This window comes from Triticum dicoccoides, chromosome 3A, assembly GCF_002162155.2.
Source record: "Triticum dicoccoides isolate Atlit2015 ecotype Zavitan chromosome 3A, WEW_v2.0, whole genome shotgun sequence".
Classification (NCBI taxonomy): Eukaryota; Viridiplantae; Streptophyta; class Magnoliopsida; order Poales; family Poaceae; genus Triticum; species Triticum dicoccoides.
Window position 1 is genome coordinate 307,656,625 of NC_041384.1, and position 18,406 is coordinate 307,675,030.

The following is an 18,406-nucleotide window of genomic DNA, read 5'->3' on the forward strand; positions in this document are numbered from 1 at the left end:
CCCGCCGCCGCCCGGAGCCCGCCTCCCGAGGTAGCCGCGCCGCCTCTTTCTATTCCTCGGTTCGGTTTTTCTTCTAGAAACCATTCCGTTTCTTCTCTTTTTCTTCCGATTCTTTTCTTTTCTTCCGGTTTTTGTTTCAGTTTTCTTCTGAAACCCTAGATCGGTTTTCCGTTTCTTTTTCGGTTTCTTTTCTGGAAACCCTAGATCGGTTTTCATTATTCTTTCGGACCGTTCGTCTCAACGAATGTGATCACCGATTATTCCCCGATTAACGACGCCCGTTCGTTTAATCGTTCTTCTTTTCTTTTCGTCAGATTTATTCCGCGATCGTGATCTCAGATCCGATCTTCGTTCTAGTCTTTCTTCTTGCTCGTTTATCGGAATCAGGTGATTCAAACGCCTGGAGTTTCGTTTCGAAACCGCTGTTCCGTCTAAACAACTTAAACAAGTTTTGCCCCGGTAAAATTTGACCTAGTTTCAACTTGCTAGAACCGAGTTGTTTTCTTCCGCTGTTGGTTTTCCGTTTCTTGGTTCGGTTCGTTCTTTCTTTGCAACCGGAGTTCTTAAGTTGAACTTCCTGGTTCGTTCTCTTGTTCGAGTTTTACCTGTGCATTAGATGAGTACTTATTGTGTGCTTGTTGTTTGTCTGCGATAGATCACCCGGATTGCGCCGCTTGTTACTTCGAAACCCTAGGTCTCACGGATTCTCAGCCAGGCAAGTAACACTTTGATCATACCTTTGCTACAACCCATGTTTTATTGCATTAGATCAATCCTCTCACATTGCATGATTAGGATCTAATTAAATTGTGGGATGGGAAGTAGATGAGGTAGTACCTATCACCTGTATTATTATGAAACCTTTGGGAGTTACTTCTACGTTTGCTTATTATGCCATGCTATGCTAGTAGACGTGGATTGGGTGAGTGATATCCATGACAGATGTGAGTTGATAATTTTAATGGTTTATCTAAGGTGGCAACTTAAACACACATCTGGGTGGATTGAGGCACCTGATGTCTATCAGGACTTGCCTGTTTTTTTTGGACCGCCACCCAGGCTCAAAGGGATCATAAGATCTTTCAAACTAGAAACTTACGTGTGCAGCCACAAGCCATTATGGGCTCTGGCATAGTTGACTAAGTCGTGCGAACTCTTACGGGTATACTAGCAGATGTAGGGGAAGTAGGTGTACCGGTTTACCCACATGTAAGGTGCTAGCGCTTCTGAAAGACTGTGTCTCGGTCATCCGTCTTCTCAAACACCATGTAGTGCGAGAAACCAAACGGAGGCGATCGAGTCTTGTGGGGAAAAGGGCGCAAACCTCTGCAGAGTGTACAAACTAATCATGATTAGCCGTGTCACCGGTTATGGACAACTTGAGTATCTAGTACTTGAATATCATGTGAATCTCATCATGTTACTTATAATTAATGTTGTTGGGTTTTAATTGTCCACTTAATTGGGATCGGAATGCTGTCAACTATTCTCGATGTTTAACAACTACCATGATAGTTAAAAAAATTTATTCCTTTGCAGTAGGGAAAAACTGGCTTTACGCAAAACTGTAACCATAGAGCTTTCCACCAGCCATATATGCATGTAGTATAGCTGTTTCATTCCATTACTCTCTATGTGTTACATTGCCAGCATATTCCATGTGCTGACCCGTTTTCGGGCTGCAACTTCTCATGTTGCAGACTTTTCAGACGATGAGTAAGATGCTTTTAGGTTGTGGTTCTATACTCAGTGATGCCGTTGGAGTTGATGGACCCATTTATCTTCCGAGTCTTCCGCTGTTATCGTTATTAGATGGCCTTAAGCCATATTTATTGTAATAAGTTCTCTTTGAGACAACGATGTAATAAGTGTGTGATTGCCACTCTGTTATAAATCCTTCGATGTACTGTGTGGTGTCAGCATTACTGATCCAGGGATGACACCTGAGCACAGAGCACTTGATCCATTCGGGTCGGGTCGCCACAATGATATGGTAGCAAAAATGTCAGCAATAATCAATTCAGAGATCCAAAGTTGAATAAACGCTCAATGACGATACTGTGCTGGTCCTAGGCTAGACCGTACTAGAGACGCGAGCCTAGAACACGAACAAAATCACGACACGACACGTAAACTAGGGAGGAGCACTCTCTGATTTGTTTCCTTTTTTGCACTTTTTTTCCTCTCTTTTTTGCTCCGCAACAATTTTTTTTAAAAGTCTACAAATGGCCTAAAAACTGCCTAGCCAGAATTTTCCAGACTTAGTTTTTTTTGAGTTTGGAACTATTTTTCTACTGCGGATAGCACGGAAGTTGGGGAGTCCGACTTGGTCACGACTCGAAGTATCGCGTGATCTGGAACTCGAAAACAAAGCAACAAATACTGGACTCGGACTGGTGGCGGAGATGAATCTGGTGGAACTCGGATTGGTGGTTGTATATGGCGATGTTATATCTGGACTCGGATTGGTGGTGGTGTATGGCGATGCTATATGTGGACTCGGATTGGTGGTTGTATATGGCAGCGGCGATGTATATGGTGGGGTGGTGTTATATGGTAATGATGATGACGATGGTGCGGCGGCGGCGTGACAACCTGTGAACAGAACTCGAAACTCTAAGGGACTCGAAGCTAAGACCAGCAACCGCAAATTCAACAAAGCAAAACTCTAAAAAGACTATGCAAAGGCTCAGATTGGTTCGGATATGATGACCTAACCCTAATTATTTTTGGCTTTTTCGTGAACTATAGGTATGAAGAACAGACTCGACCTAAACTACGAAAAACTGTAAAATCTCACCGAGCAACCTGGAAATCTGATACCACTTAATAGAGGCAAAGGTGTACCGTCTTTTGATGAGATGGTGGCTATCGTTTTAGAGGAAGTGGACTTTGACGATCGGACTATGAACGTGCGAGGACGTCGCGCCTTAGCAACTGCTAAACCAACTCCAAGGGGTTATTGACCACGCCGGAGCACGATCAACCTGACCACGAGGGCCTGTTTCCTGCGAGCGAACGAACGAAGAACAAGCATGAAACTGAAATTGCAATCTAGATATTGCGAATATAAGATGAAAGCTTTATTGATCAAGGTGGGGTACTGTGACGTCTTGGTCTGGTCGTTGGACACAAACGAAGTACGCGAAGTTGCAGCTATGGCGAACTTTTAATTTAAACAAAACCAAAAGTCTAAACGACGCCCTAAGGGCTGTATATATGGAGGAAGAGGGGGGGATTTCGTTGTCCTTGGAGGAGGGGTCCGAAACCAACCCTAACTCTTGTTTCCCCACACATACGGACTCTAAAAACTGCCTATACTTAACTATTTCGAAAATACATGGGCCTGGCCCAATAATAAGGTGACGTAGCACCTAAAATAGCCTCTGGACGAAATTTATGAAGTGGCATCTTTTATATTCCGTCCAAGGCTTCATGCACTCCCTGTGGTGGCTTCAAAATCCTGAAATCATCACTTGTAACCCCGTTCTTGATCCCCTTGCGCATGCCATCATCTCCATGCTTGAACTTGCTCCAAGGTTCATCTTTCTTGTCCAAGCTAGGCCCTTCATTTGTAAGCAAACCAAATGTATCCAATTTAGGCAGCATCATATTCTCATGAACATTAGAATCGTTACCAAGAAACGGAAGTACTTGATAATTCAATTGGCGTGCGCGAGGTCTAGTAATTGGTCCAGTGTGTATAGTAGTAGGGGCTGTGGGTGTAACAATGGTATTGATGTCCTCATCAGAGTGCGTCGCGGCTGCCTGAACCGCAAGCAACCACACGCATAGAGCAGTTGAACATGCAGCAAATGATCGCCTACAAGCCGGCCGATAGTTGTGTCGCTGCGTAGAGAGTGGCCATGTGCTACTACCTCGGTCTAGTCTATAGTCTCCTTTATATTCTGTGCCATATTTTGCCCTCAAATTTGACCAACAAAATGTTAATGCATGTTATAATAATTATATAATTGGAAACTATGTCCAAATATGAATCCAACTATATAATCTTTGGCGAGATGCATTCATATTTTATTAGTTAAATCATACTTATAAACCACGACGGGGGTATAGTAGGTAATTAAATCGCAAACGGTTTTTTATTAACCATATGTGTATGTGGCCTTTTGTCCTCCTCTCGCACATCTTGTCATGCCGTTACCATAGACGGCTTACAGGGCAAGCTTGCGCAGCGTGCGGGGGCGTTCTTTTGGCCAAACTGTGGCGCCAATGAATCGTCGGTGAGCCTGTTCCCGCGCAACCTTGCAGGTTCTCGCACAAGCTTCCAGCCCGACTCGGTGAAATCCCCCAAAATCCCAATGCTTACCGGCCTGCTATATAAACCCTCACGATCGGCGAGTCCTACATCGCATTTTCCCCTTCCTCCTGATAGAGGTAGAGTTGTCCCGTCTTTCGATGAGATGATGGCTATCGTTTTGGAGGAAGTCGACTTTGACGATCCGACTACGAACGTCCGAGGACGTTGTGCCTTAGCAATCGCTAAATCAACTCCGAGAGGTTATTGACCATGCCAGAGCACGATCAACCTGACCATGAAGGTCTGTTTCCTGTAGGCAAACAAAGAACAAGCAAGAAACTGAGATTGCAATCTGGATATTGCGAATATAAGAGGAAAGCTTTATTGATCAAGGTGGGGTTCTGAGACGCCTTTGTCTGGTCGTTGAACACAAACGAAGTACGCAAAGTTGCAGCTATGGCAAACTTTAATCTAAACAAAACCCAAAGTCTAAACGATGCCCTAAGGGTTGTATATATGGAGGAGAGAGGGGGAATTTCGTGGCCCTTCGTGGAGGGGTCCGAAACCAACCCTAACTCTTGTTTCCCCACACATACGGACTCTAAAAACAACCTATACTTAAGTATTTCGAAAATACATGGGCCTGTCCCAATAATAAGGTGACGCAGCACCTAGAATAGCCTCTGGACGAAATTTATGAAGTGGCATCTTGTATATTTCGTCCAAGGCTTCATGCACTCATTATGGTGGCTTCAAAGTCCTGGAATCATCACTTGTAACTTTGTTCTTGTTCCCCTTGCGCAGCCATCATCTCCATGCTTGAACTTGCTCCAAGGTTCATCTTTCTTGTCCAAACTAGGCCCTTCATTTGTAAGCAAAATAAATGTATCCAATTTAGGCAGCATCATATTGTCACGAACATTAGAATCGTTACCAAGAAATGAAATTACCTGATAATTCAATTGGCGTGCGCGAGCTCTAGTAATTGCTCCAGTATGTATAACAGTAGGGGTTGTGGGTGTAACAATGGTGTTGATGTCCTCTTCATCTTTGCCTTCTTGCAATGAAGTCGTCATCGACGAAAGCTCATCTTCCTCACCCAAATAAGGCTTCAAATGTGCAATGTTAAAAGTGGGACTAACCCCAAAATCTGCAGGCAGCTCTAGTTTATATGCATTATCATTTATTTTCTCTAACACCTTAAATTGACCATCAACACGTGGCATTAGCTTTGATTTGCGCAAACTAAGAAATCTATCCTTACTCAAATGTAACCAAACAAGATCTCCACGTGCAAACACAACATGTTTTCTACCCTTATCTCCAGCAAGTTTATATTTAGCATTCATATGCTCAATGTTTTCCTTAGTTAACTCATGCATTTCTAAAATCAATTCAGCATGTTCTTTAGCATCAAAATTAACCTTCTCCGAAGATGGAAGAGGCAACAAATTAATAGGTGCATGAGGTAGGAAACCATACACAATTTCAGAAGGGCACATCTTAGTAGTAGAATGCAATGAACGATTATAAGCAAATTCAATATGAGGCAAGCATTCTTCCCACATTTTCTTATTATTCTTCAAAACATCCCTAAGCATTGTAGACAATGTCCTATTGACTACTTCAGTTTGTCCATCAGTTTGGGGGTAGTACTAAAAAGCAGTTTAGTCCCCAACTTTGCCCATAAACATCTCCAAAAGTGGCTAAGAAATTTAGTATCACGATCTGAAACAATAGTATTTGGCACACCATGCAAGTGAATAATTTAACGAAAGAACAAATCAGCAACATTAACAGCATCATCGCTTTTATGACATGGTATAAAGTGTGCCATTTTCGAGAACCTATCCAAGACAACAAATATGCTATCCCTCCCCTTCTTTGTTCGAGGTAAACCTAAAACAAAGTCCATAGATATATCCTCCCAAGGAACACTAGGTACATGAAAAGGCATATATCAACCATAAGGATTGAGTCGTGACTTAGCTTTTTGACATGTAGTGCAGCGAGCAACAAAACGCTCAACATCCCGTCTCATCTTTGGCCAAAAGAAATGTGTGGAAAGTATGTCCTCCGTCTTCTTCATGCCAAAGTGTCCCATTAATCCTCCTCCATGCGCCTCCTGCAACAACAAAATACAAATGGAGCTAGCTGGGATGCATAGCTTGTTAGCACAAAACACAAATCCATGGTTAAGAACGAACTTGTTCCAAGTTCTCCCTTCCTTACAATTCTGCAATACATCTTTAAATTCAGCATCATGCACATATTGATCTTTGATGGTCTCCAAACCAAATATTTTAAACTCAAGTTGTGAAAGCATAGTATAATGATGAGACAATGCATCAACAATAACATTTTCTTTACCCTTCTTGTGTTTAATGACATAAGGGAAAGTCTCAATGAATAACCCATTTAGCATGTCTACGGTTCAGTTTTGCTTGACTTTTAATGTCTTTCAAAGATTCATGATCAGAATGTATAACAAATTCCTTGGGCTATAAATATGAACGAAATATGCCCTAGAGGCAATAATAAAGTTATTATTTATTTCCTTATATCATGGTAAATGTTTATTATTCATTCTAGAATTGTATTAACAGGAAACATAATACATGTGTGAATACATAGACAAACAGAGTGTCACTAGTATGCCTCTACTTGACTAGCTCGTTGATCAAAGATGGTTATGTTTCCTAACCATAGACATGAGTTGTCATTTGATTAACGGGATCACATCATTAGGAGAATGATGTGATTGATTTGACCCATTCCGTTAGCATAACACTTGATCGTTTAGTTTGTTGCTATTGCTTTCTTCATGACTTATACATGTTCCTAGGACTATGAGATTATGCAACTCCTGTTTACCGGAGGAACACTTTGTGTGCTACCAAACGTCACAACGTAACTGGGTGATTCTAAAGGTGCTCTACAGGTGTCTCCGAAGGTACTTGTTGGGTTGGCGTATTTCGAGATTAGGATTTGTCACTCCGATTGTTAGAGAGGTATCTCTGGGCCCTCTCGGTAATGCACATCACTTAAGCCTTGCAAGCATTGAAACTAATGAGTTAGTTGCAGGATGATGTATTACGGAACGAGTAAAGAGACTTGTCGGTAATGAGATTGAACTAGGTATTGAGATACCGACGATCGAATCTCGGGCAAGTAACATATCGATGACAAAGGGAACAACGTATGTTGTTATGCGGTCTGACCGATAAAGATCTTCGTAGAATATGTGGGAGCCAATATGAGCATCCAGGTTCTGCTATTGGTTATTGACCGGAGACGTGTCTCGGTCATGTCTACATTGTTCTCGAACCCGTAGGGTCCGCACGCTTAAGGTTTCGATGACAGTTATATTATGAGTTTATGAGTTTTGATGTACTGAAGGAGTTCGGAATCCCGGATGAGATCGGGGACATGACGAGGAGTCTCAAAATGGTCGAGACGTAAAGATCTATATGTTGGACGACTATATTCGGACATCGGAAAGGTTCCGAGTGATTCGGGTATTTTTCGGAGTACCGGAGAGTTACAGGAATTCGCCGGGGAGTATATGGGCCTTATTGGGCCATACGGGAATAGAGGAGAGAGGCCAAAAGGAAGGAGGCACGCGCCCCCCTCTGGTCCGAATTGGACAAGGGGTGCAACCCACTTTTCCTTGTTCCTCTCCCCATCTTTCCTTCTCTCCTACTCCAACAAGGGAAGGAGGAGTCCTACTCCCGGTGGGAGTAGGACTCCCCCCCTTAGCGCGCCCTCCTCCTAGGCCGGCTTCCTCCCTCCCTTGATCCTTTATATACGGGGGCAGGGGCACCCCATAGAGACAACAATTGATCATTGATCTCTTAGCCGTGTGCGATGACCCCTTCCACCATAATCCTCGATAATATTGTAGCGGTGCTTAGGCGAAGCCCTGCGATGGTAGAACATCAAGATCGTCACCACACCGTCGTGATGACGGAACTCTTCCCCGACATTCTGCTGGATCGGAGTCCGGGGATTGTCATCGAGCTGAACGTGTGCTAAAGCTCGAAAGTGCCGTTGTTCCGGTGCTTGATCGGTCGGGCCGTGAAGACGTACGACTACATCAACCGCGTTGTTATAACGCTTCCGCTTTCGGTCTACGAGGGTATGTGGACAACACTCTCCCCTCTCATTGCTATGCATCACCATGATCTTGCGTGTGTGTAGGAAAATTTTGAAATTACTACGTTCCCCAACAAAATAATGTTGCCATGTTTCTAAGGTCCGAACAAGAGCATATAATTCTTTATCATAAGTAGAATAGTTCAGACTAGGCCCACTCAATTTTTTAGAAAAGTATGCAACAGGTTTGCCATCTTGTAATAACACACCTCCTAATCCAATTCCACTAGCATCACATTCAAGCTCAAAAGTCTTATTAAAATCAGGAAGTTGGAGTAAAGGAGCATGTGTCAACTTATCTTTCAATACCGTGAAGGCTTCTTCCTGTGCGGTATCCCAAACAAAAGGCACATCCTTCTTTGTAAGCTCGTTGAGAGGTGCAGCAATGGTGCTAAAATCTCTCACAAAACGCCTATAGAATCCAGTGAGGCCAAGGAAACTACTCACTCGTGTGACCGTTTTGGGCTGTGGCCAACTCTCAATAGCTTCAATCTTGGCTTTATCAACTTCAATTCCCTATGGAGTAACAACATAGCCAAGAAAAGATACTCGGTCGGTGCAAAAGGTGCCCTTCCCAAGGTTACCAAACAAACGTGCATCACGTAGAGCAATAAAAATAGCACGTAAATGTTCCAAATGTTCCTCCAAAGATTTGCTATAAATCAATATGTCATCAAAGTGAACTACCACAAATCGTCCAATGGAAGCATGTAAAACTTCATTCATTAATCTCATGAAAGTACTAGTTGCATTAGTTAACCCAAAAGGCATGACTAACCACTCATATAATCTAAACTTAGTTTTAAATGTTGTTTTCCATTCATCTCCCAATTTCATACGAATTTGATGGTATCCACTACGCCAATCAACTTTGGAGAATATTGTAGAGCTACTCAATTCATCAAGTATATCATCTAGCCTAGGAATAGGATGACGATAACGAATAGTAATATTATTAATGCCTCTACAATCAACGCACATATGCGAGGTACCATCCTTTTTCGACACTAAAATGATAGGAACAACACAAGGACTAAGGGATACGCGTATATAACCTTTGTCGAGCAACTCTTGTACTTGACACATAATCTCCTTCGTCTCCTCTGGATTGGTACGGTATGGTGCATGGTTGGGTAATGATGCACCGAGAATTAAGTCAATTTGATGCTCAATCCCTCAAATAGGTGGTAATCTCGGTGGCACGTCTTGTGGAAAGACGTCAGCGCACTCCTGCAAAATATTAGTGACAGCGGGAGGCAAAGAGGAAGGCACGTCCTCGAATGAAAATAATGCCTCTTTGCGCACAAAAGCATATCAAACAGATTTGCTAAAATCTAGATTATCAATATCAGATTTGGTGGCAAGTAAACATGAATTTTTCAATTTAATTTCAGATTCAACACTAGATTGTTTATTATTAGGCTTCATTTGTTGCTCAAATTCTTTTGCCACAATCTGATTTTCACTCTTATTTTTCTCCTGTTTTGCTTTATTAGCTCTATTAATATCATCTTTCAAAATGGAATCATGAGTCATAGAAAGCAAAGTAATATTTTATCCTTATGAACAAGAGTATACTGATTGTTTCTACCATGGTGTACAGAATTTTTATGAAATTGCCATGCTCTACCAAGTAATAAGGAACATGCTTACATAGGTACCACATCACAATCAACATAATCAGCATATGTAGAGATACTAAAATGCACACGAACATTATGTGTTAGATTAACCTTGCCGCTGTTGTTGAACCATTGGATGTAGTAAGAATGTGGATGTGGTCTTGTGGTGAGAGATAGCTTCTCCACCATATCCATGCTAGCCAAGTTGTTGCAGCTCCCTCCATCTATGATGACGCGAACAGAATGTTCCTTCACAACTCCATTTGTATGGAACAAATGGTGCCTCTGATTTTGCTCAGCTTGTGTAACCTGCACACTCAAAACACGTTGAGCAACTACACATTCATACCTGTCAGCATCTTCTGCAGCCATGTATCGCGTCTCATGATCAGAATCATCTCCACCGTGTTCTTCATGTGTAATAAGAGCCAAAGCCTCCACATCATAGTCACTAGCGGACTCATACCCACCATCCTCAGTAACAATCATCACACGCTGAGATTTGCATTCTCTCGCAAAATGTCCTCTTCCCTTACAACGACGACAAATAATATCACTTGCGTGCCCTGTTGATGCCATGGAAGAAGAAGAGCTCTGCACAGGCCCAGCAGGTGTGCTCTTGGCAGATAGTGGTGGTTGTGCCTGCTTTCTTGTATCATGGCTGGAGGTGGCACCTGATGGAGAGGCTGGTCCAATCGAAGTAGAGGATGCACGTGGTGTCCATGATGAAGATCGACCTGCAGAAAAGTTAGTTCGTGCCAATGCCTGTCGATTCTGCACTTCATGTTCAGCTTTACAAGCAAGATGAAATAAACGAGTGATATTAGTATACTCCTTATACTCTATAATGGTCTGAATCTCTCTATTTAATCCACCCATAAAACATGCAAGCATAGCTTCATTTTCCTCACCAATACCACATCTAATCATGCTAGTTTGTAATTCCTGATAATATTCTTCTACAGAATTTTATCCTTGTCTTAAACACTGCAATTTTTGAAGTAATTCACGTTGATAATAAGGTGGAACCCAACGAGTACGCGTAGCAGCTTTCAAAGCAGCCCACGTAGCTGGAATGGGATATAATCTACAATGTTCAGACCACCAAACACATGTAAAACTAGTGAAAGCACAAACATCAGCAGGAACATGTCTCTCCTCAGGATATTGTAAACATGCAAAACGCTGTTTAGTTTCTAACTCCCAAGTAAGATATATATTAGGAACATATCCACCCTCAAATGGTGGAATATTCAGTTTCAGTTTAGGAAGATGGTCATGATCTCGTACCTCATATGGTGGTGCAGCCCTACCATTGCGATGATATACCTGAGGACGACCTGGTGGTGCTGGTGCTGGTGGTTGCACGTAGTTCTGATTTTGATCAACCTCATCCTCGTAATGGTCCTCCACCTCTGCAATAGCAGGAGGAGCTACAGAAGCATCAACAGCGGCAACAAAAATTTGCCCAGGGTCAATGGGAATACGTTGTGCTCATCCCACTTGATTTGGAAGGCAACGTTGTTGTTGTTGTAGAGGTGCGACAGGTGCAGCGGGCGGTGGAAGACGCGCGAGCAATTCATTAAACTTGTTATCGAGCTTTGTTTGAAACGCCTTCTCAATGCCATCTATATTCTCCATGGCCTCTTCAATCTATTTAGCACATCTTGCACCTGTCCACTCATCATTTGCTGAAACTTATCATGTAAATCTTTGTTTGTCATGTTCTCCCAGTCAGTCTCATTGGCTTGTGATCCTGCCATTGTTAGCAGCAATAGAAACACACAAGAATGTGATCCTATAGACTACTAGTAAGTGGTGGACAGTCACAAATCCATCAAGAGAATTTCAAATTTTTAACTGTTCTTACCAAGCAGTAGGTGGTGATCAGCAACCGTTGTAGTCAAAACTTTCAAATCTTGGATAGAGCAATTACGAGGGAGAGTCAAATGCTTGACGTAGATGTATGTGGAGCTGGGAAGGCTTATAATATGGTAGCAAAAGGGGTCAGCAATAATCAATTCAGATATGCAAAGTTGAATAAACGCTCAACGATGGTACTGTGTTGGTCCTAGGCTAGACCGTACTAGAGACACGAGCCTAGAACACTAACAAAATCACGGTGCTGCACGTAAACAAGGGAAAAGCACACTCTGGAATTTTTTTTCGCTCTATTTTTTTGGCGCTCCTCTTTTTTTTGCGCTCCTCTTTTTTTTTGCGAAAATTCACTATAATGGCGAGTGTCTAAAAACTCTTCCCGCATCAAACTGACATGATGGGCACGCATTTTTTTTGACGTTTTTCGGAAATCAGGGCAGCGACGACGAAAAAGTGCGACAAAAAATCACTATGATGGCGACTGTCTCAAAAAACTCCATGGGACCTAAAAATAGGATAGGGAAAAATATTTTTGGTCGCCAAAATTTTAGCCTAAAAAATGCCCGGTGGTCTCCAGACCTTTTTTCCGAGACCTACTCAGGCAAGGAAACCCAAAACGAAAACTAGATGGATCTGGAAAACAAACGTAATATGAAAAGAACTCGGATTGTTGGTGGACAGGCGGATGTATATGTGGACTCGGATTAGCGGTGGACAGACAGATGTATATGTGGACTCGGATTGGTGGTGGACAGGCAGATGTATATGTGGACTCGGATTGGTGGTGGACAGGTAGATGTATATGGCAGCAGTAAGGAATATGTTGGTGGTCGTGGTATATGGTAGGAACAATGACGATGGTGCGGCGGCAGCGTGACAACTTATGACCAGAACTCGAAACTCTAAAAGACTAGACTCTAAAACCAGCAACTAGACACGACGATGCAACCGCAAATTCAACAAAGCAAAATACTGAAAAGACTATGCAAAGGCTCAGACTGGTTCGGATATGATGAACTAACCCTAATTTTTTGTCTTTTTCGTGGACTATAGGTATGAAGAACAGACTCGATATAAACTACGAAAAACTGTAAAATCTCACCGAGCAACCAGGAAATCTGATACCACTTGAGAGAGGCAAAGGTGTCCCGTCTTTCGATGAGATGATGGCTATCGTTTTGGAGGAAGTCGACTTTGACGATTTGACTTTGACGATCCGACTATGAACGTGCGAGGACGTCGTGTCTTAGCAATCACTAAACCAACTCCAAGAGGTTATTGACCACACCGGAGCACGATCAACCTGACCACGAAGGTATGTTTCCTGCAGGCAAATGAGGAACAAGCAAGAAACTGAGATTGCAATCTGGATATTGCGAATATAAGAGGAAAGCTTTATTGATCAAGGTGGGGTTCTGTGATGCATTTGTGTGGTCATTGAACACAAACGAAGTAAGCGAACTTGCAGCTATGGCGAACTTTAATATAAACAAAACCCAAAGTCTAAACAATGCCCTAAGGGCTGTATATATGGAGGAGAGAGGGGGAATTTCGTGGCCCTTGGTGGAGGGGTCCGAAACCAACCCTAACTCTTGTTTCCCCACACATACGGACTCTAAAAACAACCTATACTTAAGTATTTCGAAAATACATGGTCCTGGCCCAATAATAAGGTGACACCGCACCTAGAATAGCCTCTGGACGAAATTTATGAAGTGGCATCTTGTATATTTCGTCCAAGGCTTCATGCACTCATTGTGGTGGCTTCAAAGTCCTGGAATCATCAGTTGTAACTCCGTTCTTGTTCCCCTTGCGCATGCCATCATCTCCATGCTTGAACTTGCTCGAAGGTTCATCTTTCTTGTCCAAGCTGGGTCCTTCATTTGTAAGCAAAACAAATGTATCCAATTTAGGCAGCATCATATTCTCATGAACATTAGAATCGTTACCTAGAAACGAAAGTACCTAATAATTCAATTGGCGTGCGCGAGCTCTAGTAATTGGTCCAGTATGAATAACAGCAGGGGCTGTGGGTGTAACAATGGTATTGATGTCCTCATCACCTCCCTGTAGCTTATCTCGTCTGCTTCTCCCACAATCTCCAATGGCACCGGTCCGTCTCATCGCTCAGCCACTACACCGTCATCAGAGTATAGCTCCAGCTGGGAGGCTACACCGCGGCGGTGGCGTAGTCCCCGACATAGTGTAGTGTGTGTGGCGTCCCTGTTGGGTGTGCGTGGAACACCCACCACATGCTCCGCCGTACTTGTTGCCGCCAAACCACCGTCGAAAGCCAGGGCCATCGCCCGCTCCGCCACCGTGGCCTGAAGGCGAGAGGTGGCCGTCGTGGCCGCCATCCCACTGCCGGCCATCGTGGCTATCACCCGCTGCACTACTGTGGCCTGAATACGGGAGGTGGTGGTCGTGGCCGCCACGCTATCGTCGGCTGCCATGCCCGCCACCCCATCGTCGGCCGCCGTGGCCACAACCCCACCGTCGACCGCCGGGGTCATCACCCGCTCCACCACCGCCGCCCAAAGGCGGGATGCAGAGGTGGATGCCCGCACGTGCGTCAGCGACCTTGCCCTGTTGTTTGAAATTCATTCCCATTTCTTGCATGGGACCTAAGCATGTAACCAAGGACACAGATTTGAATTTTCAACCAATTTATATCCTTTAGAGCATGTGCATGTAGTTCAAATTTTAATTATACACATAAATGCATTGAAAAATCATTTAATGCATAAAAATGTCCAAACGAACCCCCAAAAATCGTAAAAATTGACACAACACTCCTGTTGTTCTATGTTGACACTAGGAAAAAATTTGAAATCGAGAAGAGGCAACGGATATCGCTTCGTCCAGAAAGGTGAAAAGTTCCCTACCGAAACCATCACACTTGTAGTGAGAAGGTCTGGTTTGTGAGAACTTATACCCAAACCTTCCCCAAATGGGACAAAAATTTACCATGACATGTTGATGTCGCTCCATGATAGCATTCCAAGTTTCATGTATTTCGGACGAATTTTGAATTTACTAGAATTACAAAAGCAAGTACGTTGACGTTTGCTGGAGAGCCATGGTGCCTTGGTGTTCGAATTTCATCCCCATTTCTTTCATGGGACATAAGCATATAACCATGGACACATATATGATTTTACAACCCATGTTGGTGCACCGGAGCATTGCATGTAGTTTAATTTTGAATTGTGCACCTGAAATGGCTAGAAAACCAATGTAATGTATAAAATGTTCAAACGAACCCTGAATAATTCCAATTCTTTTGTGACACACATATAGTTGCATGTTCACTTCAGATAAAAGGTCTAGCAATTCAAACACTATCCATTACCATTGTGACCCCATTAGGTAATTCAAATCAAGATGAAAAATCAAGTAGATCCCACACAATTTATTATCACCAACCGTGTGAGATGCATCACAAAATATCCGGGAGCATCGTCGGTGTATAGTACGCCTATGGCTTACGCGAGATGGTGCATCGGATACAGTCCATAGTCGGTGTGTCAAGCACACTAGCTCGCTCCCCAAATATCATTTCTGATGAGGACATGACTACCTTGGATACGACCAAAAATATTGCATACATGCATATTTGTTAGGTGATTTCTAGTGCAAACCATTCAATGATCTATTTGTGTTATCTAGAACAAAAATACTTCATACACTTTTGTGTTTTTTCTAATTGCAGGTGTATGGGACATTTGTACAATCCACATATGAAGATAAGGGAAAAGGAGAACTTTAGGTCTTGTTCAAAAAGTCCTCTCACGTCACTTTTGGGCCAAGAGAAGATAGAGTCCAAGTCTCTCACGTTCTTTCCTTGGGTTATGTTTAGATTAAAAATTTTCCATAGCTGCAACTTCACATACTTCATTTGTGTCCAACCACCACACCAAGACTTCACAGGACCCCACCTTCATTAATAAAGTTTTCCTCTTTTATTCGCAATATCCAGATTGCAATCTCAGTTTCTTGCTTGTTCTTCATTTGGTCGCGGGAAATAGACTCTCGTGGCCAGGTTGATCGTGCTCCGGCATGGTCAATAACCATCAGAAGTTGGTTTAGCGATTGCTAATGCGCGACGTCTTCGCACGTTCGTAGTCGGATCGTCAAAGTTGACTCCCATAGAAAACGATATCTATCTCATCGAAACATCGGGACACCTTTGCCTCTATCAAGTTGTATCAGTTTTCAGGTTGCTCGGTGAGAATTTCCAGTTTTTCCGAGATTAGATTTATTTTCTTACCTATTGTCCAAGAAAAAGCCACAAAAATAAGTTAGATCTATTCATCCTTTGTCCAAGCCAGTCTGAGCCTTTGCATTTTTCTTTTCATTGCTTGCATAGTTGAATTATCGATTGCATCGTCATGTCGAGTTGCTGGTCTTAGTGTCTAGTTCGCTTAGAGTTTCGAGTTATGTTCACATTAGTCACGCCGCCGATGCATCGTTATCCCTTCCGCTGTCCATCACCCATCCATGAATTTCCGCCACGTGCTACCCATCGTTCATTGTCACAATCATAGTTGAGGTCGTTCACATCTTTGCTAGATCCAATCTACATCTTATCTAGTTTGTCTTGGAAAGAGGGAGAGCAAAAAAGACAGAGAAAAAAAAGAGAGTAAGAAAAAAGTGTGAGGAAAAAAAGAGAGGAAAAAAACAAAATTCGGATCTATCTAGGCTCAATGTCGTGGTTGAATTCGGATTGGAATCTGTTTTGTGCACTGTTCAGTAAAACAGACATAACTTCCTCATATGAAGTCTGTTTTGGCTCCGCAAGTACTCAAATGGAAGCTAGCGACAAGCCACATCTAAATAGTGGCAGAAGCATGTTCAATATTTGGCACCTCAAAATCGGTTTCTAAATAGGTCTTTTTGCTCTCTAAAGTGCACGAACACAGTTTATTCCAGTTTTTCACGTCAGTTTTCGATTTTTTTGACTCCTCATATCAACTTGGATTTGAGTGATTCCTTTTGCGTTTGAAAGCTTGAGTCAGTATCATTCTTGAAAAAAATTATCAAAAAAATTGACACAAACTCTTCTAGAGGAAAGTTGGAGAGAAAGTTGTTGATATATCCTACTTGGCTATTGTTTCAAATCATTATCTTTACTGCTATTGTGATCTTCACTTATATCTTGCTATCCAGAGCTACTTCATATCCTTTATTGATGCTAGTTGTGCTACAGCGTGACCTCATTAGTATTCTAGGCTCGCGTCTCTAGTTTGGTCTAGCCTAGGACCAGCACAGTGCCGTCGTTGAGCATTTATTCAACAGTGCATCTCTGAATTGATTATTGCTAATCTTTTGCTACCAAGTATAGCCAACCCAGCTCCCCATATTCTACACCGTGTATACATACATTCCCTGGCAATCTCTTTACACAATCTTCAGAGTTATTCGACACCGTTGGTTGCCTGTCACCACCTACCGCATGGTAAGAACTTGTAAGATATTGATATTTGCTTTACTGTGAGCACTTTACAACCACATCCTAGTAGTTCATAGGAACATTATTCTCGAATTTTGTTTCTTGGTTCTACTAATCATGACAGGTTCCGGAGATAGAAGTTCTTGGACGACGGACACATCTTCACCATCACGAGAGTTGGGACAACACACACATGCACATTGTCAGGTTATATCTTTACCGTCATTTGAGGGTAGATTTAATCCTGCTATTTATCTATCTTGGGAGCTTGAAGTAGAACAAGTTTTTACTCACCATGATTTTTCTGAACTTGAGAGAGTATGAGCTACCACTAGAGCATTTACTGGTTTTGCTTCTATTTGGTGGAGTGTACATTGTAAGAAAAACATTGATAACCAACCCACAACTTGTAAAGTTTTGAAAGCTGTAATGAGACAACCATTTTTTCCTCCTTACTATTGTTGTGAATTGCTTCGGAAATTGGAACAATTAAAACAAGGCAGTAACACTGTTCATGCTTACTACCAAGAGTTCACATTTTATATGCATCATTGTGACATAGAGAATCTGAGGATGATACAATGAATAGATGTTTTGGTGGTTTGAACCATGATATCCGTGCAAGGTTTCAGTATATTCTTTGTTGGATTACTGGTATGTATGTTCTTGATTGTACCTTTCAGAGACAGATACAGGAGGATGCATTGAGTGACTACAACAACTACTATTCCAGTTCATGCTGACCACCGCAAGTTGGTTCCTCCACCGTTGCACCTACTAGAGCAGCCCCACCTCGGATTGTGAGCGCGACATCATCTCAAGAGTATGGTACATTGTCAGCGTCCGTACCTACATCATCTACCTCTTTGCGACAAGGTAACAATAAAGGTATTGATGATATAACTTCACATGACAATGATGCATGCCTAGTTAACTTGAATGCATCATGTGTTGAGTTACCTGTTGATTTGAGCACACCACCTATTTTAGAGAATCTTGTTACTGTCATGAATGCGTCATGTGATCAAATAACTGAAA